The 21,720-nt window shown below is 44.5% G+C and overlaps 1 protein-coding gene across 1 annotated transcript in view; it reads right to left on the reverse strand.

Moving 5' to 3' along the window:
• Positions 1 to 20,302, reverse strand: part of TTBK1 (tau tubulin kinase 1) — a 109,220-nt gene extending 88,918 nt beyond the window's left edge. The window contains exon 1 of the mRNA XM_068186024.1: positions 20,060 to 20,302. The gene's annotated coding sequence lies outside the window, so the exon portion shown is untranslated. The remainder of the gene's footprint in view (positions 1 to 20,059) is intronic.
• Positions 20,303 to 21,720: the final 1,418 nt, after the last annotated feature.

Consider the following 21,720-nt stretch of genomic DNA (forward strand, 5'->3'; position numbering starts at 1 on the left):
CTTGGCCAGATATTAGAAAGAAATTAGAAAAAATTGAGGATTGGCATGATAAACCATTAAATGACTTATTAAAGGAAGCTCAGAAAGTTTATGTCCGGAGAGATGAAGAAAAAGCTAAACTGAAGGCAAAAATTATGGCAGTCACCATGAGAGAAAACAAGTACAAGAAAAATCAAAACCACACAGACTCTACCCCTAACGGTCGTAGAGACAGAGGAACAGAAAAGAATAAAACCCCAATACAAACCAAACCTCAGGAGCATTTTAGGAATGTCTGTTTTTACTGTCAGGGCGAAGGACATTATAGGAAGGACTGTCCTAAGCGGGCAAAAGATCTGAAAATCTTCAAAGAGATGAGCACAGAAGAAGAATAGGGGGGTCAAAGGCTCTATTTTCTAGGGGACAGATACCATCTGGAGCCTGTGATAACTTTAAAAGTAGGTCCCCAAGAAGAAGAATTGGAATTTGTAGTAGATACAGGAGCAGAAAGAACCTGTTTGTTAAATATTCCAAAAGGTTATAGTGTAAGTAAAGATACTGTAAAAGTAACAGGAGCAAAAGGAGAGAGTTTCACTGTTCCTGTCATCAAAAATGTGGTAATGGAGGGAGAAACTAGATTTTGGATGGGGGATGTCTTGTTAGTCCCAGGAGCAGGTAGTAATTTATTGGGACGAGACTTTCAAGTGAAATTAGGGATAGGAGTTATACCAGAAGATGGGAGGATGACAGCTAAAGTGCTAAAATTAGACCAGGAGGATGAAAAGAAGATTAAAAAGGAAGTTTGGGCTGGTGAAGGAAATAGGGGAGGATTAAATATCGATCCTATAAAAGTTACAATTGAGAGAGAAGATTGTCCCATACGTGTGCGTCAGTATCCTATCTCATTAGAAGGACGAGAAGGTTTGAAGCCAGTAATAGAAGGGCTAATAGAGGATGGGACATTAGAACCTTGTATGTCTCCTCACAATACCCCTATTCTCCCAGTAAAGAAGTCTGATGGGAGTTACAGACTAGTACAAGATTTAAGGGAGGTAAACAAGAGAACTCGGACTCGCTACCCAGTGGTACCAAATCCCTATACTCTCCTAAGTAAGGTCCCTCCCCAGCATCAGTGGTTTAGTGTGGTGGATCTTAAAGATGCTTTTTGGGCTTGCCCATTAGCCAAAGAGAGCCGAGATATCTTTGCCTTTGAATGGGAGGATCCACAAACTGGAAGAAAGCAGCAATTAAGATGGACGAAATTACCACAAGGCTTTACAGAGTCCCCAAACTTATTTGGACAAGCCTTAGAAACAATATTACAAGCTTTCCCCACTCCCCCTGGGATACAAATTCTCCAATATGTGGATGATCTTTTACTATCGGGGGAAGTTGAAGCTGAAGTCAGGGAGGCTACTATAAAACTTTTGAATTTTCTTGGAGAAAAAGGATTAAGGGTGTCAAAAGGAAAGCTGCAATTTGTGGAACCAGAGGTAAAATATCTTGGACACTTAATAAGTAAAGGTAGTCGGAAGCTTAACCCAGAAAGAATTGCCGGAATTTTATCCCTTCCCCCTCCCTCTTCCAAGAGGGAGATCAGAAAACTACTTGGGTTATTGGGATATTGTAGATTATGGATTGAGGGATACACACAGGCAGTAAAGTTTTTGTATGAAAAATTAACAGAGGGAGATGATATAAAATGGACCAAGGAAGATGATGATAAATTAGGAGAACTGAAGTTAAAACTGGCCTCAATACCTGCTTTAAGCTTACCTTCACTAGAAAAACCCTTTCATCTGTATGTGAATGCAGAAAAGGGGGTGGCTCATGGAGTTCTGGTTCAGGAGTGGGGGGGGGTAAAGAGACCAGTGGCTTATTTATCAAAGATGTTAGATCCAGTGAGTCATGGCTGGCCAGTATGTATTCAGGCTATAGCAGCTACTGCAATCCTGGTGGAAGAAAGTCGTAAACTGACTTTTGGGGGCAAACTAATTGTGTGCACACCTCATGCAGTACGAAATGTGTTAAATCAAAAGGCTGAAAAATGGTTGACAGACTCTAGGATGTTAAAATATGAAGCAATCTTGATAGACAGTGATGACTTAACACTAGAAGTAAACAGAAGTTTAAATCCAGCTCAGTTTTTATATGGGGAACCAACAGATAATCTAATACATGATTGTCTAGAAATTATTCAATACCAAACAAAGGTTCGAGAAGATCTTGAAGAACAAGCCCTTTCAGAAGGGGAGATAATTTTTGTGGATGGTTCCTCCAGGTGTCTACAAGGAAAAAGAATGTCAGGGTATGCAGTAGTGGATGGGAAAAACATGCAAACCATTGAAAAGGGGAAATTACCTTCAAACTGGTCAGCTCAAACCTGTGAATTATATGCTCTAAAAAGAGCACTAGAATATTTAGCACACAAAAAGGGAACTATATATACTGATTCAAGGTATGCCTTTGGAGTAGTACATACCTTTGGAAAAATTTGGGAAGAAAGAGGATTGCTTAATTCAAGGGGAAAAGGATTAGTACATGAGGGGCTCATTTTAGAGGTTTTAGAAGCATTAAGATTACCAGAAGAAATAGCTGTAGTACATATTAAAAGTCACCAAAAGGGAGTGACTCCAGAAGTAAGAGGAAATAATTTGGCAGACCAGGAAGCTAAGGATGCGGCAGAAAATGGAACTGAAAGAGTTATGCTAATATTAACTCCAAATGAGGAGAAATTGGAAATTCCAAAATTTAGTGAAGCAGAGGAAAAAGAATTTAAAAAAATAGGAGGTTTACAAGATGAATCAGGGAAGTGGAAACTTCCTGATGGAAGACAATTACTTAATAAAATACTTACTAGAAGGATATTAGAAGACATGCATCAAAAAACTCACTGGGGTACTCAGGCTCTGTGTGATCACTTTCTAAGGAACTATGGGTATATTGGGATTTTTGGGATAGCAAAGAAGGTTACTGAAAAATGTATAACTTGCCAAAAGATAAATAAAAAGGTAATGAGAAAAACCACATTGGGAGGTCGGGAATTAGCTCTTAGGCCATTTCAAAGTATTCAAGTAGATTTTACTGAACTCCCTCAAGTTCAAAGATGGAAGTATCTATTAGTAATAACAGACCATCTAACTCATTGGGTGGAAGCGATTCCCACTGCCACGGCCACAGCCAACGTGGTAAGTAAAACCCTTTTGGAACAGATTATTCCAAGATATGGAATGGTTAATAGGATAGACTCAGACAGAGGAACACATTTTACGTCAAAAGTGTTACAACAATTAATTCAGACCTTGGGGATAAAATGGGAATTACACACCCCATGGCATCCACAGAGTTCTGGCCGAGTAGAGAGAATGAACCAAACTTTAAAAAGAACTTTAACTAAATTAATAGTTGAAACCCGAATGTCATGGGTACAATGCCTACCTTTAGCCTTACTGAGGATTCGAACACAACCCAGGTCAGACCTGGGAGTGTCACCTTATGAAATGATGTTTGGATTACCTTTTTTGACTACTCTACATGAAAATGCTACCCATGAGGTAGGGGAAGAAAATGTTAAAAAATATGTGAACACTATTGCCAAAACTCTTGAAAATTTAAGGTTAAAAGGAATAATCCCCCAAACCACACCTTTAGACTTTAAAATCCATAATATTCATCCAGGGGAATGGGTGTTGGTAAAAACATGGAAAGAACAATCTTTAACTCCACAATGGGAAGGTCCTTTTCAGGTATTGCTGACGACCGAGGCTGCGATCCGGACCAGGGAACGAGGGTGGATCCACGCCAGCAGAATCAAAGGACCTGTGGAAGAACCTAAAGAGTGGACGATAACCTCTGAACCGGGTGATACAAAATTGACTCTTAAACGGGGAATGGGTGGTAATGAACTGGGAAGACCTGAATGATCCAAGAAATATACACAGGATCACACCTAACTGGGAAGTAAGACCGAGTTACATCAGTAGTTTCAAATACTGCCTGGACAAACTTTGAGGTGCCTCCGGTACCCTCCTTGGGAAGGAATACTGCCACCACAGACAGGAGGATCAGGACTGTTTCGGACAAAAAAAAAAAAAACTCCTGTATTTTGGCCTTAGCCTGTGATTTATACAAAGAGGAGGGCGGATTACAACCTCAATCAGTGCCACGTAATATACCCTGTTTGATTCACCCAAATACTGGGCATGTTAGTTGGGTTAAATGTAAATGTTTGAATTGTGGGAATAATTGGTATTGTAGTTCACACAAGTGACGCCCCCATTGCAAGAAGTGTCGAGTGTCAACTAGATCCCCCATCCAAGCAGAGCTTGAAACAACTGAAATAATAACTTTGTTTTGTGGATGGGAATTATTAGTGCCTGTTGAATGGGAAATAGCTGAGGAACAGTGGGAGACCACCGTTAAGGAGTGTCAAAAACGATTTGCCTGGAAATTAGCTAAGAGAAAGTGACAAAAGAAGAGAGGGCAAGACCAGATTGGCCGCTATAATCGCCACCAAGAAGATCACATACACCTGCTGTGGGTTGCAACCCCATAGGCATGGGAGGTGGGAGTATAAGCCATACTGGACCTCTCCTTTTTCTGTCACTCATTTTCTGTCTTTTCCCTTTTGGGATATTGACAAAGCCATGCTACAGGTGTTACCAGAAGCTGTATATGGAAAGACACCGAGGTTCCTTCTTTATCTCTCACACTCATGTCAACAGTCACTGTTATAACCCATCCAAATTAGGAAACTGCATGCACAATGGACAAAAGTACTGGATTACTGAGAATCTAGGAATAAGTGGTAACAGGGCGGGAAGTGAATGTCCAAAAGGGGAAAAATGGATTTGTTTCACATACGCTATTGGGAATAAAGCACAAGATTTAGTAAAAGAGCAATTGATAACCAAAAAAGCTAAGCTGGCACCACCACCTAAACCTGTACCAATCTCACTTGACAATTTGTATACAAAACTGGAACAACAATTAGAAAAAGAGATAGATATTTCGAGGATGGGTAAAAATCAGTTTGTAGAATTGGGAGAAAGAATAAGTAAGGAACTTAACATAACCAATTGTTGGGTCTGTGGAGGGGCTCTGATGTCAGAAGAATGGCCATGGAAAGGCAGCAGCTTAGGCCCAATTGAGCTCCTTAAGTGGAACCAGACAAGTATAAGGGGAGAAAACCGACCAGAGGGGTGGGTTTTGAGTTCAGTAGTCATAGGGGAAGAATGTCTTTGGCGCAATGGGAAAAAGTTCCTTCATGAAGTAGGAAAAACTCCCTGTAAAAGATATAAGGTCAGTAATGGAACTTCTGTATGGTGGGTCCCAGAAGAACCTACCATGTATTGGACCCAAGAAAAAGTAAAAAAAGGAAATTGTGAGTATAATAATGAAATCAGGCTTTTTCAGTGTAATGATACAGGAAAAAATCCTTACGTTGGCATCCCAGAGATTTCTAAATTTTGGGAGAATATAGATGAGCAAACATTTGACTATTGGAAAGCTCCAGATGGCTTATTCTGGATATGCGGAAAAAAGGCATACCCAAAACTTCCCTCTCAGTGGAAAGGGAGTTGTACTCTGGGAGTCATACAGCCAGGATTTTTTCTTTTGCCAGGGCCTGAAGGGGATCACTTAGGGATACCAGTTTATGAGGATCTAAAAAGAAACAAGAGAGACTTAATTGGAGGGTTCCAAACATGGGGAGACGAGGAATGGCCCCCTGAACGTATATTGGAAACATATGGGCCAGCCACCTGGGCACAAGATGGGAGTTGGGGATATCGAACCCCAATTTACATGTTAAATCGCATTATAAGACTCCAAGCCGCTGTAGAAATAATAACAAACAAAACTGGTCGAGCAATGGCATTAATGTCAAGACAACAGACCCAAATCAGAGCAGCCGTGTATCAGAATAGGTTGGCTTTGGATTATCTATTAGCGGAAGAAGGGGGTGTTTGTGGAAAATTCAATACATCAGATTGCTGTTTGAAAATAGATGATAACGGGGATGCTGTCCTAGATATAGTCAATGATATCAGAAAAATAGCCCATGTACCAGTTCAAAGGTGGGAACCAATGCTAAATACTAGCTGGTGGGATAACGTGTTGGGAATAGAATGGTGGAAAAAGCTAGGTTTCTTTCTGTTATGTGCTACAGCTGGTCTAATATTCCTTCCTTGTTTGATCCCCTGTTTCATTCGACTCATCACCAGTGTAGTTCAAAGCATGCAATTAGTGACCATGGATCAAAAATTGGATACAACAAAAACGGTGCAAAAGATTATGGTATTAAAGAAACAAAATAATATAGAAGACCCCTTTCAAGAGGCTAGATTGATTTATGAAGAAAATGAACGAAAAGTGAAGACTAGAAAGCAGTAAATATTGCTCGAGCCAAAATAATTATAAAAAGAAAGAGGAAGGATTGTGAAAAATGCAGAATGTATGGCTCTACGCAGATATTTACGATATGTATTATGCTAGGTTGGAAAGTTATGCTGTAGTAACATTTTAATAATATAGTAAATGTAGTTTTGTAATTGAAATTAAGCTTCAGTAGTTAAAATAGAAAATATGTGTGTGTGGTATTCGTTTTGCTCAAGAGAAGAAGAAGATAATCAAGGAATTCTTCACACAGAGATAACAATTACAAAAACCCCTAAATCTTCCAGAGGAGAGGAATTTATGGCTCTCCTTATCAACAAAAAACCGAACTTCTCCGAACTCGACTTAGACTACAAGGCGCCTGGGATTAACAAGAATTCCTCAACAAGTACCGGACAAACTTCTTGTTTTAAATAAATATATGCATATTCATGAAGTGATTTGTGTATGCAACAGGTTACCCCTCTTAAGGAGGGAATTCTTTTTATCGGGGTCCTTCTCCTGGCTCACTTTTGTCCAGAGAGAGGTACCCAGCCCGGGCTGTAACTTTTTGCTGTTATTGTCTCTTTAATTGTCCTAACTCTAATTGTTTAATCTTTATTACTATACTTGTATTATTTTTTTCCATTTTATTTTTAGTAAACTTTTATAAATTTTTAAAACAAGTGATTGGCGTTTATAACATTACTAAGGGTCTTAATCTCACTGTGGAGGAATTGCAATATCCCACTTCATTTCAGGACACATCCTTACCTCTGGAAATCTACAAATTAGAACAATTTTCATTGCTGTAACCCATGACCCTTTTTACTTGATCAAATTCCCCATCATGAACCAGCTCAGGAGCATGATCCACCCTAAAAGTGGATCCCTGAGATGTTAAGGAACATTGATGTAAACTACAATTTTTTTATTTTTTTTTTTTGGTGAGACAAAGTTGGATAACTGCAAAACCAAAAGAAGTAGCCCAAAAAATTGCAGTCTAGAAATCAGGTCAATATCCTGTCCAATACTTGCATGGGAGAAACAACAAAAAAATAGTTGTAAATAGAATTAAAGCATAATTTAGCTGTTCCCCACATGAATATGAATGAAACAAGTAGGACTGAGAATGCTTAGAAGTAAGAAAACAAAAACCAGTGGAGTTTCTGAGTGCCACTGCTCAGCAGCACTAGGGCTCAGTTAATGGCAGCAGTAGCTGCATGAACTCAGTCTTCCTCACTGTTTTTCCAACATCATCTCCTTCCAGCCCACAATACCAACCATAAAAATGAAATCACTCACATTGAAACAAACTAAAAACCCTTACATCATTGTACCATGCACTAGCATTCTGTTATCAGGGTAGGAATATGTGTAACAGTACAGGAAAAGAAGTTGATTTAAAAAAATACAGTGCATTGGACTAACAGCCCCTCAGCCCTGGAATACACCATACTCCCTGCTGAACTTGAAACAGCAATGAAAAACAAGCCATACACTGTTAGGGTAGGTCTGACAGCAGGAGCTCGTAAGGTTCTGAATTATTCCTTGCAGACACCTCCCTTCACTGCCTGCCCCTGCTGCAGCAAACCCCGCTTAGACAGCAGGCTCAACTCCTGTCAGCTGCAGCCTAAAGCCTTCTCTGTGGCATATTCTTCTCATAGGCAGGGAATGGCACCAGCCTTAGAAATACTGGGCTTGCTGTTCACAGCATTTCACTTCTGTAAAAATCAAAACATCTAAAGGTGAGGTTGCAAGATGCTAGGACAATTTGTCATCTTTGAATGGTTTATGACCATTAAGGAGTAACTGGGAAAAACAAACAAAAAAAGCTGCAATCAAGACAGACTGCAATCAATCAAGGTCCAGATTCTCTGCTAACACGAGGCTGCACTGAGCAGAACATACATATTAAACACAGTAACAGATGCACCTTGACAGCATTATTATGGCTACCCAGTTGCACAGCCAACTGAATTATCACTGCCTGCACAGTGAAAGCAACAGCATAGAACTAGAGGAAATCAAACAAAACCTCTAAACAAACAACACCACACTGCCAGAGACTGCATTCACACACATTACAGAGCAGTCAGACACACCAGTAATTTCTGTGCCAAACCCACCTATCTGCAGGGAGAATCAGCACAGGTAATTATGACAACAAATCATTAGGAACGCACACCAGATAAGCACGCCTACACTGCCAGGGGTTTATGTGATCCTAATCCTCCCCAAATACATCTCAGCAGTAAAAGCAAAACAATGGGGAGCCGGACAATTTGAAAGGAAAGTCTATTATTATCTTCCACCAATCTCCTTGACAGAGTTGCTCCAAATTTGAAACAAGCAGAATATTAAATCCAACTCCAGGAAATCCCTCTGATATCATAACCAACTCAACCTCCACTAATTTAACAGGCAAGCATTATGGTTTGCTTACAATGAGCATTTAACTGCAGCTTAAGTATCTGTACCTGCAAAATCAATATAAATCACTACTGAAAAGCTTGAGTAGTCTGCTGGCAGCCAAAACAAATCTATCTGAATAAAAGCAAGAACTAAACATAGGTTGTACTTAGGATATCAGACTCAACCTACACCTGACACACAAGGATATGTTGTCATCACCTGATCCTGGACCAGAGTGTGACCAGATCAACAGGTAATGCAGAATGTCCCATCAGGCATGTCCTCTCCCTTCTCTCTGCTTTTGTGCAGAGCCTGTTATTCATCTTCCATCAAATGTGGCCATTCCAAGTCAGATTTCAGAGTGGTCAACAGGACCTTCCTTGAGTCTTTATTCTTGAAGAACAGGATTTTATCTTGAAAAAAAACACTCAGGTGCACAGCAAACTGATAACATCTGTTGCTCAATGGTCTTGTTACAACCTATTATATCAGGTTATTAAAGGGCCCACAACCTAAGATAAAATATTTTAAACCTCCATTCCAGAGAATGTGTTCACTTTACCCATTCAAATTTTTTTTATGATAGATGCAGTCACCATAACCATCAAGTATTAAATAAACTTGTCAAAAAGTTTTTCAGAGTAAGTTCCTGATGCGAGATGTCATAATTTAATTCAAATTCTGGAAGACAGGGTATTTTGCTAGGAAAATTCATGTATTTATAGATTTACAATGTAGACTTCATATTACCAAGCACTTTCATAATAAAAATTAGCATAAGTGGGGCAACTGCCACTTGCTGCACTGATGTCATATCAGCCTAAATGAGTCTAAATGAGACAAAATTTTTTCAGTCTTCAAGCCCAATGCTGATCACAACAGATATTCTCTTTGTTATTACACAGAAGAGGTTTCCTGGGACTGACAAAAACATGACAAATCATGCCAACTGTTAGTCACTTAAATCATCCCTCTACAACCCTTCTGTAACCATTTTCCCATTTTTGTAAGGAACTCTTCCCCCTAGCTGGAGCATGCTCAGGGAAGCAGGTTCATCCTTCCTCTGCTGCTTGCAAATCTACAATTTCATTCTCTGATCTTCTGTCTCATCTCCTTTTAGTATGCAGACAGCTGGCTCGGGAAACTTTCCTGTTTGACCATTCAGGAACACTCTGGAAGTCACACTGGCACCAGTGGACTTTCATGCCCTTACAGGCTGTGTTCCTCTCATGCTCTTGGTGCCCCTTGCATGTGCCTCTTGGTAAATGGGGATATTTGGTCTGGGGTCTTCTCCTGTTTTATTTGGGTTCCACAGAGCCTCTGGATGAACCAGACAGCCAGCCCTATATATCCCCGTGCCCTTTGTTTGGCAAAGGGGTGGCACCAGTTCATGGTCCCTTGCCTGGGCCTCATTTCCTGCCACCCAGGGCACAACCTGCAGCTCCCACTGCACACCCAGCTACCTGCACAAGGTGTGTTCCGCAACAGTTCTTCCTTTATCTTAATTAATCTCACCTGCTAATGTAGTAAAGGGAAAAAAAAACCAATTTTGAGGCATTGAACCATTGTCCTTCTACAACACTGCCACTTATATAACAAACTTAAGAGAACTGAAACTAACAAGATTACCACAGGGTTGAGTCCAAGGTTATAGATTCCCGTGCACAAATACTTAAGTGATACCCAATACAATATCATGAAGGATTCTCAGGAGCCAGTAATTTATCAACTGGTTGATCATCACTCCTTGTTTGATGTGAGAATGGCATATTGAATTTTCCTTACCTAAATCTTTAATGGCAAACTAGGAACACAATAAAACAGCACATGGACCTTCCTGCGCAGGTTCTAATTTGGATTTCCTAAAGAATGCCTTATTTAACACTTCACTTCCAGGCTGTATATAATGTACCTGCATTTCAAGTGGAGTGGATGGATACCACTGAGCACACTTTGCTCTTTGAACTCTGTGCATATAGAAAGCACACTGGATCAAGTGTTCACATGCATCCAGTAAGCTGGACACCACTGGGATTTAAGTTCCTGTTAGCCAAACACCTAAAGAGTTTGTGATTCTCTGGAACCATGCATACCTTTTGTACTTTGCTAGCTATTGCCTCTGTTCCCCCTGGAGGTTTTTCATGAAACCATCCAGCTAGTGATTAAATATTTCTTTGGCAGAATCAGTTTTGCCTCAATTGTCCCTACTCCATCACCATTTTGGGTTGCCTCCCACTTTTCCCACTGTCTCTCTTCTTCTGTTGAGCAGTCCTTCTTATACATAGTCCTGGAGTCTATCAAATTTGGCCTTTGCCTCTGGTTACTTCCACAACGGCACCGTGTCCCAGAGGCTGCCTGGCCACAGCCTTTACAGCTGCACTGGGCAGGGTAATTCCTACAGATTCCTGTAGTGCCTCTCGTGTGGGCTGGGAATGAATCACAGCAATTTCTGCAAGTAACTGAACCGATTCTACCAAATTGTATATTTCCTCTCCACTACACACTCTTCCCTGCTGATATGAAAAGCCCCCATTCTTTCCATAACACTCTTGCTGCATGACCCAACCCAAAAGCACACTGAGAGTCCACACAGATGTCAACTCATTTTCCTCTGAAAATAGTTGGTGCAGCAATGATGTAACAGCTCAACTGGTGCCTCTGAGGAAGAGCCTCCAACAAAGGAATCCCTGGGATACTGCACCCTCACAGTCTGTGCACTGCTTTCAGTGGTGGTATTTAGTCTATGCAAGAACATCCTAGTAAAAGATACAAAAATTCTTGTACGTGCAAGCGTGGTCTGTTTCATTCCTTTCTGCAATGCTGTGTGAGTCAGTTTCCAAGGAACAAGGGTGTTACCAAGATTATGGAGAGCTCTACAAGCTGGTCAGGACTGCCTCTATAAAAGCCATTTCCACATGTGCTGAGAATACCATCCAGTTCACAACTGTCACTACCTGCCTGCACTCTCCCAGAACTTGCAAACAATTGCTTCCCATCCAGGAGTTTTCCTATCTGTGGAGTTAAGCAGCTCTGTGACTGAGGCATGTGCCTTCTCCTTCTGCTATCAGATTTTACACTAGCTTGATGTGTCAGAGAAAAAAAACCCTAAAACCCAACAAAACCCCCAATACAAACAATCAAAACCACAAGTAAAACTCCCAAGAAAACTTTAAAATGTGTTCTTCTAGACCGATTCATCTACATAACCCACATTTATACTTTGATCCTTAATTTTCCAGTGCTATGCCAAGTAACTGGATTGTGAGAATTTCCTGTTACAGAACTAATATGGTCAGAACTTGTTTCCATAAAAAAGCATCATGAACCTTATGCCATATTTTAATGTAAAAATTATTTTCTATTCATAGCTGTAGTAAAGTACTGGAAAAGTAAATTTTGTATGTGACTTGGTCAATGCTCATAGCAATTCTTCAAACCTATCTCAACCTGAAATGAGTAATTGTGCATTCTATGCTCAGCTTGCCAGAGTAAGCTGGCTCCTGGTGAATGCTTCTAATAATAAATACTTCACAGACAGAACAATTACTGGTTCAAGTCCAGCCTGAGATGTTTGGAAGGGGAAAAAAAAAGTATATAATCTCATCCCAATCAGAAACAGAGGCATCAAGGTTAAAGAAAATGTGTTTTGCAAAAGAAGCAACAAGCACACCAGAAATACCAGCTCCTGAGCTGCCACTAGACCTGAAAAGAGCCTGCAGGACCTATGCAACCAGATAGCTCTGAGCCCTGGAAACCAAATGGCTCCTGTCATTTCCCCCAGATAACTGTCACAAGAGTGACAAACTACTTGACTACCTGCCCTTTGCATTTCCACCTTTTACATTTTCTTTTTTGTCCTGCTGGCTCAATGGACAAAGCCCCATAAGCCTTGTCTGTGCTTGAGAAGCAACCACTCCTTATTTCTTCATAGAAATGGGGAACAGCAGAAAGAAAAAAGGGCGTCTTCAACTAAATGCTTCTTAATACAATCAAACTCACGCTTAGGTATCTATGAATAAGCCACAGAGGTCATGCACACAGAACAGAACATTGCTACAGAGAGAAACACAAAAAAAAGGGAGGGAATTCTGTCCTTGCCTATTGGTGAGAGACAGTAGAGACTGGTAGAGTCCAGTAATCTGTGCCATGTGGCTACTAAAAATCCCGAATCAGAAAAAAAGGCTGGAAAGTGCCTTCCACCTGAAAACTAAGCTCTCTAAAATGCATGGAACTTAGGGCAAAGAAACCTCCAAAAGCAAGGGAATGTAGTGGAGAAGTACCTCCCTATTATGAAAATTTAAGAAACTGGAGAGCTCTGGCATTCTAGCTCACTTTCTGCTAGAAGCTGAAACCTGACAACTGCAAATTAGTTTTTCATGGGTGTTTTCCTTAAGGTCAGGATCTGGAACAAGAAAGATGGTGGAGTCTCTTTTCAGACCAAGGTTGGGCACTCTAAGATGGCACACTTTAGCTACTGCCAATTTTACTAAAAGCAAAAACATAAAAAAAATCACCCCAAAACCAGTAAAACCTAACACCCCCCCAAAAATCACATTTTGGGTGCTTAGATGCTAATGAATGAGAGGTGAGAATTAATGGGAGCACTGTTATACCACATTACCCCATAAATTCTACAGACCCAAATACTGGATCCACAGCTTCAGGTTACTTATTAGCCAATTGAAAAATCTGCCTGAAATGAAGAGAAACAGTTCCCCTCTCCCCTTCCAGATTTGAACTCATGTAAGTAGGATTCCACCATGGGCCAGTGGGCCACCATGGGTTCTGTACTAGCAGAAAAAATGACTCCTCTTCCTAATAAATATAAGAGCATTTCCTTGGCCTAGAACTTCCTGAGTTGGTTCACTGTAGGGTCAGTCAAATGCAAGTGGCAGCACAGCAGAGGAGCAGACCTCAGATCCATGTCAGCTTCAGTCAAGCTGTGCTCTGTGTTTGTCTCCACAGCAGGAAGCTCTTGGCCTTCTGTGAGATGACAAGATTCAGTCCCTTCTGCTTAAAAACACTGGAGTAACTCTGCCTGAGGCAATCTTATTTTTTTCCCCCAAGGATAACAAAATGTAAAGAAATCACTTAGTTTCGACAAATTACTTGCCCAGCTCCTAAACTAGTAAATTTTAGAAGTCTAATGCAGCTAGATTCTGTTTAAATAATTCAAGACATAATTAGACCACAAAGTCTAAGTTTCCTAATACAATGTCACCACAAAGGTGACTTCTGTTCTCTGGCTGAGGTGCTACAGGAAGCAAACAAGCAACTTTCGTGAAATGAGGGAAACAAGCCAGACAATTTATTAGAGTGTGCAATCAAGAGAAGCACTATGCTGATGCCTCTATGAAGGTGAAAGTACTGGACAGCTACACCAATACCCTTACTTCAGTGAGCAGAACAGGTACCAAGAATTTAAGCTGCATGTCAAGAAACTATAGATCAGTCTGGGGTAGGAGCGGCACAGCAGGAGCTGGGAGGCAGATTCTCACTAAGAACTACAAGTTCAGGGAAAAAAATGGGCTGGATTTTAGAAGAAACATCACACACACACAGAGAAAGAGGAGTTTAAGGATTATAAGGTATTTAAACGGAACCCAAAAAACCAAAGAGATGCAACAGGTTTCAGAGGTATGGTAGGGAACAAGGATGAATGGATTCAAGGATGAACATGGAGCTACCCAGGCACATTCTCCAGTGCTCCATGGAAAAGGTACACAGAAAAAGGCCAGGTCACTCCAGGGGAGAAGGAGTACTACACACTACAAAATAAACAGACAGATTCACAGGAGATAAAGAAATTATTTTGTATCAAGGCTAAATGGAAAAAAGGTAATAGTAAAGCCACCCCATCAGACCAGCATAAAGCAATAACAGAGATTTGCCATATGAGAACAGATGGCCTGTGCCTTTAGGAAACAGGAGGCAATGGGGAACTTCAGTTTCCTCATGCAGATCAGGATATATTACCAAGATGAAATCTGAAATACAACTTACAAATAATTCCACTTTGTTGAACAGAAATGCATCACCTTTAGAAAAATAAAGAATAAAAGAAAGAAAATTCTTTGGCCAGTGCAACTTCTACTTCATTTTAATTCTGACTTAAAGGGCCAACAGAAGGTATTTAGAATAGAAGTGTGCAAAAGAAGAAAATAGTACAAATTATTCCAAGTGATGATGTTTTTTCCTGATGATGTAGAAGAGATTAAATAAATTCTTATGGATAAAATCTATGTATTTTCTACCCACACATGATGAGAGGCCACCCAGCCAGTCTGCTAAATGATGGACAGATAAGAAATAGAAAAACTGAAGGGAAGATCAGAAAGAAGATACCAAGGATTTTTGGCTGCTGTTTATTTTGAAGAGCTCTGCAGAGGACCTGGAAAATCAGTCTTCCACAACAGACATGTTTAGAAAACTGAAGATTAAAAATTAAACTAAGTGGCAGGCAGAAGGGAGAAGCCCTGATTTATAGATCTATTAGGATAGGCAAGGTGCTTTCAGGAAGACTCAACAAGCACGTGTGTGGTATCAGGACAAAGGCCTTGGAAATTAGGATGTTCCAGGATGAAACTAAAGTTTCTCTAAAACTAGTAACTGGCTAAAAGAGAGGAAAACACATAGGAATGCAGCGCCAAGTTTCACAACAGAGTGCTCTTAGCACACAGGTCATACCTTGTGTACACGGAAAATTACTCAGGCAAATAAATAAAAAGGCTGAAAAGCTGCATCCTGCACCACCAAGGTGATGAGGAGTAAGGTAACCAGGGCTAGCACAGTGTGCCCATCTTCTTAGCCTTTCCTTGAGCATCACCTCTTGCTCACTGGTAGAGGAAGAACTGGAGCAATGCAGGGGTTTGGCCTGAGCAGCTGAATATATGATCCTGTAACCAAAACCTTTTCACCAGACATCAATGCTCCCTTTGTCTTTTCCTGTCTGACTGGGAGGACACCAAAGCTTTGTATCCAGGCAGTTCCTGGGCTGACAGTGGGCCTGACAACATCTCCTGCTGCACAGACAAAAGAATCCACTTCCATCTGCCACAGCTGACACTAGATCTCTTTCTGAAGGCTGGGATGCCTCATTTCATCTAAGAGGAAATCTGTGCCCACAGGCATTCCCTGCTCTCCATTGCATCTATCTGTCTGAAGCCAGCCCAGGATCCAGTTTGATCCTTTCATATTGCTCACCAAATTAAAGATGACATAGCTTGACACCAAAAGGAAAGGGTTTCCAAACACATCTTGTTTGATTAGCTCTACAGTACATCACACTGTCAACATCTTCCTTCTCAACTACAAAAAAAAGATCCTTTCCCATGTGTGCAGCTCGAGAGTAGTGGAGAAGGCCCAACAGAAAAGTGTGGGACGGGGTAAGACCAAATGGGACCACGGGATTGTGAATCCCATGAAAAAACCTACTGTGGCAGTTTTATATTTTCCCTGTTGAATCAAAGGTATTGATGTATCCACCAGTTTCCAAAAAATTGAAAAGTTCATGTGAAAAACTACTTGATACATTAATGTCCAAGACACATTGCCGTTGCTAGATTATTTTTCATATTTTTGGGGATAACTGCTGTGGCTCTCAACAGTGTGATCCACAGGCACTGGGCACTGTTGTGGAGAAGACTGTGGACTGGCCTGACCAACAAGGATTGCCACTGTCCAGCTCACAGCTGGGCAAACACTCACATGAAAGGGAGTCTCAATTTTCAGATGCACCATGTAAAAGCCACACCATTATGGGTATTCTCAGTTCAGTCAGAGAGAAAGGAAAGGTTTCTACCAGGCTAGGACCTGGGAAAGAGTTGGAAAGGAATATAACTAATTCTCTATCTCTCTTGTTGTTCACATTGTTTATAGATAGGTTCTGCCACTGTGCGTCATTCAGAGCGCACCAATGGCGTGAGATGTTTTTACTCCAAGACCAATGGAATTGGTCTGCACAATGTTCCCTATAAGAGCGGTGCATTTAAAATAAATCAGTTCATTTCTTACCTTCTGAATTAGAGTATTCTCCGTTTCCGTCCTGCCTCAACGGCGACACACCATCTCCCTCACCTCTCATTCTTAAAGTTTCAACAAATACCCAACAGATTCTCCCACTATCCCTCTGTGTGGCAAGCACATTTCTCTCTCTCTCAGGATTTTTATAAAGGTGCACAGAGAGAAGTGAAAGAGAAAACAATTTCTGTTTCTGCTCCTTGTTTTTCTCTTTCACTTCTCTCTGTGCACCTTTATAAAAATCCTGAGAGAGAGAGAAATGTGCTTGCCACACCTCTGGACTAGGGAGGGAGGTGCTGAAGGCTCATAGCTGGCCTTCCTTATTCCTCCCTCTCAAAGCAATCTTAACATTTATTCCAACGGGATTGTGTCCTACAATGACATTTAAGGGCATTTCATGATGTTTCAGAGGAATACCTGCTTTTTTGTTATCTTTGATGGAAGAAGGAGAGGGAAGCACTGGTTATGTCCACTCTGTATCTTGCTCAGTAAACCAGCAGAGCTAAAAGAGTTTTTTAGCAAATGCTTCCACAACCACTCCAGCAAATATTCGGCTGTGCCTTGCAATACTCAAAGCAGAAGGTACCAACGAAGCCCACACGTCCTTAAAAATGAAGGAAGTTTACAAAGTCCTTGAAGATTTTATAAACACCTATTCCTCCATAAAGACCTATTTTCTGTCCTCTGCTCTGTTTTCAAAGTGCATCAATGTTACTGGAAGGTGACTATGGAGCTTTGGCAAACAAATCTAACCTAATCACCTTACTGGAAGGTGACTATGGAGCTTTGGCAAACAAATCTAACCTAGGAGCTTCCCAGGATGAGGAACCGCTCCCAAAGTGTTTTTCTGGATGCTGCACATTGATACACACACAGATAAGACTAAGGCAAAAAACTGAAAGGACACAATTGAAGAGATGAGCCTACAGCAAGACCCACGTGAAGGAGTGTGCTACCTGACAAACCATAAAGTGATGAGTCTTTCCATAAGAGAGAGCAAGAAACAGCACGAAGGGATTCCCACACTGAAAGAGAAGAAAGATGGATTTGGCTCTTCCTGGATCTGTCAGATCATTCCTGCTTTGAAAAAAAAATGCCAACTTCTTCCACTAGAGGAGAGCTGCAGGCTGCCTCTTGCCTTCACCAACAAACTGGGGATGGAGAGGGAAGGAAATCCACATATGAGCCTTGAGCACCACGCTGGGGGGTGATGGAATAAATTTCCTAGCAGTAGAGACACTCCCTTCTGGAGGATCAAGAGCATTGATAAGGATCTGACTTTTCCCTTGAGGACTATTAAAAAAAAAAAAAAGTTAGGCATGTGTCCCCAAGGCATGATAAAGGTGTCCTACAAGAGATGCCAGTGTTTTATTTTGCCAGAGAAGAGGAACACAGCCTACTCCTGAAGGAATGAGATAATCACAAAGCATGCGAAAGCACACAGCAGTAACAGCAGTGAATACCACATACACCATTCATAAGCACCACATCTCAAAAGTTTCTAATTCCACCTATATCACCATGAGGATGCTCCTTATGAGCTGGATGATCACTGGCACACAAAGGAAAAAAGCCAGAACATTAACACATCATTCCTATTCTGCCCCTCTTTATCCTCTCAAGGCAGCACACTGGAATGTGGTGACACACTGACACTGGTGAGACAGGACTGACACTCTTCAGTCAGAGCACCTGCACAGACACAGCACCTACGAGCTGAGGGAGCATTAGCACACCCTGTGGCACAACACAACGCGAGGCTAAATTCCACTTGTAAGAAGTCTCCAGGCTGAAAATCTCAGTTGTGACTCATTGAGAAGTTTATTGCTAAAAGGCAACATTTTCAGTGACACTACAAGAAAACCATGTGAAATGGTAGAATTAGGAAACCTTTCTTTCTATCAATGAAACCACCTTGCAAACCTAAGAAAATTCAAAACAGGCTTGGTTTGAACTGCTTAGAAACATGATACCAACAGGTATTGAAGTCCCCACCCCTCAAAACACACAGTGGGTCTTGAACTTGTCATACAAGTAGCTGTGAGAGAGACAGTGTGACTTCAGTGCTTCGTGCAGCATTCTGGCTCCCTGTTAAATCCTAGATGCACGTCAAGGTCATGGTGTTCATCTCGAGAGTCCTCAGTGGGTCAGACCCAGGTTACCGGATACCTCCCCTCCCGGAATGCAGGGAAAGCACAACGACTATGGACACATCCAGCAATGCCAGCTTGGGCGCCACCAGCAATACGGACAGCATAGCAGGAGACTCTGAGCCCCAAAGCTTCAGGAGACACGGCCACGCACACAGGAGCACCATTTCCACCCCGCCAAAAAGGAGAAACTCTCAGCCTCCTGCCTGAAACCCGAACACCACGGAGTTATGCCAGCGTAACGCGACAGAAGCGCTCCCTCCCCAGAGACCCCTACGGAGCGGGCTGGCTTTCCCCGTGCGGCTGGACAGGCACCCGGTGGCCCCGGGCAGGATGCCGTGCCCAGCCCCGGGCGGCACATGTCCTCCTGAGGTGGCGGACACCCTCCGTGGGTTTCCCTAGAGCCCGGCCCGGCACAAGGCCGTGGATGCCTTCGCACCTCGGCCCCCGCCCGACACCGGGACCGGCGGCAGCGTCCCCCGGTACCACCCGGCGGGGCCGCTCCCTCCGGCGGAGCCTCTCAGGGCTCGGGGCGCCCCCGCCTCTGCCGTGCATAGCGCAGCGAGGCCACTGCCCGCTCCTCCCGCGGCGGCAGCCCCGGGCATCGCCGCGACTCCCGGGCCCCGGCAGGAGCGGCGGCGAGGGGCGGCCGCCGCCCGGGCCCGGGCCGCCGCCCCGCCCCGCCCTGCCCTGCCCTGCCCTCACCTCGGGCTGCCCGCCTCCCCCCGCCGAGGAGGTGGCCGCGTCCGCCCCTGCACTGCAGCTGCCGGCACGCCGCCCCCCCACTCCCCGCCGCCCCTCTCGGCAGTTGGTTCGCCCCACCCGGCCCACCTTCTCATTGGTGGCACCGGGCCGTCACTCCGCCGCTGGCCCGCCCACCCCCGCGGGCACGCTGGGAATCCGAGTCCCGCGCGCGAAACTCTCTCCCTTCGGCTGGAGGCGCCGGGTGGGGCGGTAAACTACACCTCCCGCAGTGCCCCGCGCGCAGCCCCAGCACGGCCCGGCCCGGTGCGGTCCCCGGTCCCGCATCTCGCAGGCCGCCAGCGGGGCGGTCCCTCCGTCCCTCCCTTCCCCACCCGTGCCCGCCGCGGCGCGGCCCGGCCCGGTCCAGCTCAGCTCACCTGGCCCCGCCGCCGCCGGCGCCTCCCGCTGCGGCCGGCGCAGGCAGCGCATGCCCCACGCCCTTCAGTGCGGCTCGTCGGGCGCGGTGCCGCCGGCCCGGCGCGCTGCGGCTGCGGCTGTGGGACGGGCCGGCCCCGAGCGCATCCTCCCCCTCGGAGCCGCGGCGGGCGGCGGGATTCGCCCACAATGCACCGCGCGCCGCACCGACAGCATCAGCCTGACATCACCCGCGGGCCGTCCCCGCCCGGCCGGTCCCGCCCCGGGCCCGCCTCCACCGTCAGCCGGCACCGGGCACCGAGTGGCGGCACATGCGGCTGGGCACCGCAGCGCGCCGCGACTCCGCGTGCTGGGAAGCGCACTGGCGTGGGACTCGGACCGGGACCGGGAACGGGAGCGGCACGGCGCTGCCCCGCCCCGCCCTGGGACCGGGAACGGGAACGGCATCGGCAGTGCCAACGCGATCGCGGGCCCTGCCAGGACGGGGACTGGTGCTCGTCTCTGCGCTGGTGACATCAGCGCTGGCATCGCCAGCATGGCCCTGGGCACTGCACTGCCCTGGGACTGGGGCCAGCGCTGGCACAGTCTGCACAGGGCCGGGTGACTGCACTGTTGGGACCAAGGCCAGAGCCAGCACATCTGCCTGAGGCTGGACTTTGCATTGCACAGGCACTGGCAGCATCACCACAGTCTGGCCAGGACACTACACTGGGACCAGGACCAGCACCATCAGCACTGGCCTGGACGCTGCACTGCTAGGATCACAACCATTCCCTATACATACAGGGCCAGGTCTTGCCCTGCCAGGGCGGGGAACAAACCCAGCAGCTCACAGCTTGGTGCAGCACCCAAAAAAGGCTCAGACAAGTGAGCCTGTCCCTGCATGCAGCCTGTCCCTGAGCAGTGTGCCTGTCCCTGGGCACCTTCCCTGTTCCCCTACACCTGAGGAGCACAGCCGTGCCCCTGCTCCAGAGAGGTGCCATTCTCCCTGCTCCAGCTCACTGCGAATCACACTGTACTTGAAGCACAGATAAGCACGTGGCTCCTACAGATGTGCTGTGCAATGCTCGTGGCTGTGCCTTCTTGTTCCCTTTTCACTGCAAATCATCCATATTCATGCCTCTGTCCCAAAGTGTGGATGAGCACTGTTCTGTGCCTGATACACCTTCACAAAACATGCTGCAAGGGACACTGCTGCCAGATCCTCCCTGCAACACACTGGTGCCTTCTCCCTGTCCCCATCAGAGTGTCCCTGTCAGATCCAACCTGGTGTTGATCCATAGATGGAGGTTCTCATCTGTCTTGTGAGTGGGATATCACACCAGCTTCCACAGGGCTGCTGTGCTCCCCCATCCCTTGTGGGACATACCTCCTAGCCAAGACTTTTCCCCCCCACCAAAGCAGTCCCTTGGGGCCAGGGTGGTAATAGAGGGGATTTGTTATGACAAGACAGACATGCTTGTGCCAAGGCAGACCCAGCACAACCCTGGCCACCTCCAGCCACTCAGATCAGGGAGAAAAGGGCTACCAGGCCCCCACAATGTTCCTCCACTGGCTGGAGGCCCCTGCATTGAGGACTTGCTCTGTGGAAGCATCCATCCCACAGAGACTCCAGGGAATCTCTAGCCCTGTAGGAGCTCATCCTGCAGTCCCAGGGGTTAAG

Source organism: Anomalospiza imberbis, chromosome 3 (genome assembly GCF_031753505.1).
Source record: "Anomalospiza imberbis isolate Cuckoo-Finch-1a 21T00152 chromosome 3, ASM3175350v1, whole genome shotgun sequence".
In the NCBI taxonomy this organism is placed as follows: Eukaryota; Metazoa; Chordata; class Aves; order Passeriformes; family Viduidae; genus Anomalospiza; species Anomalospiza imberbis.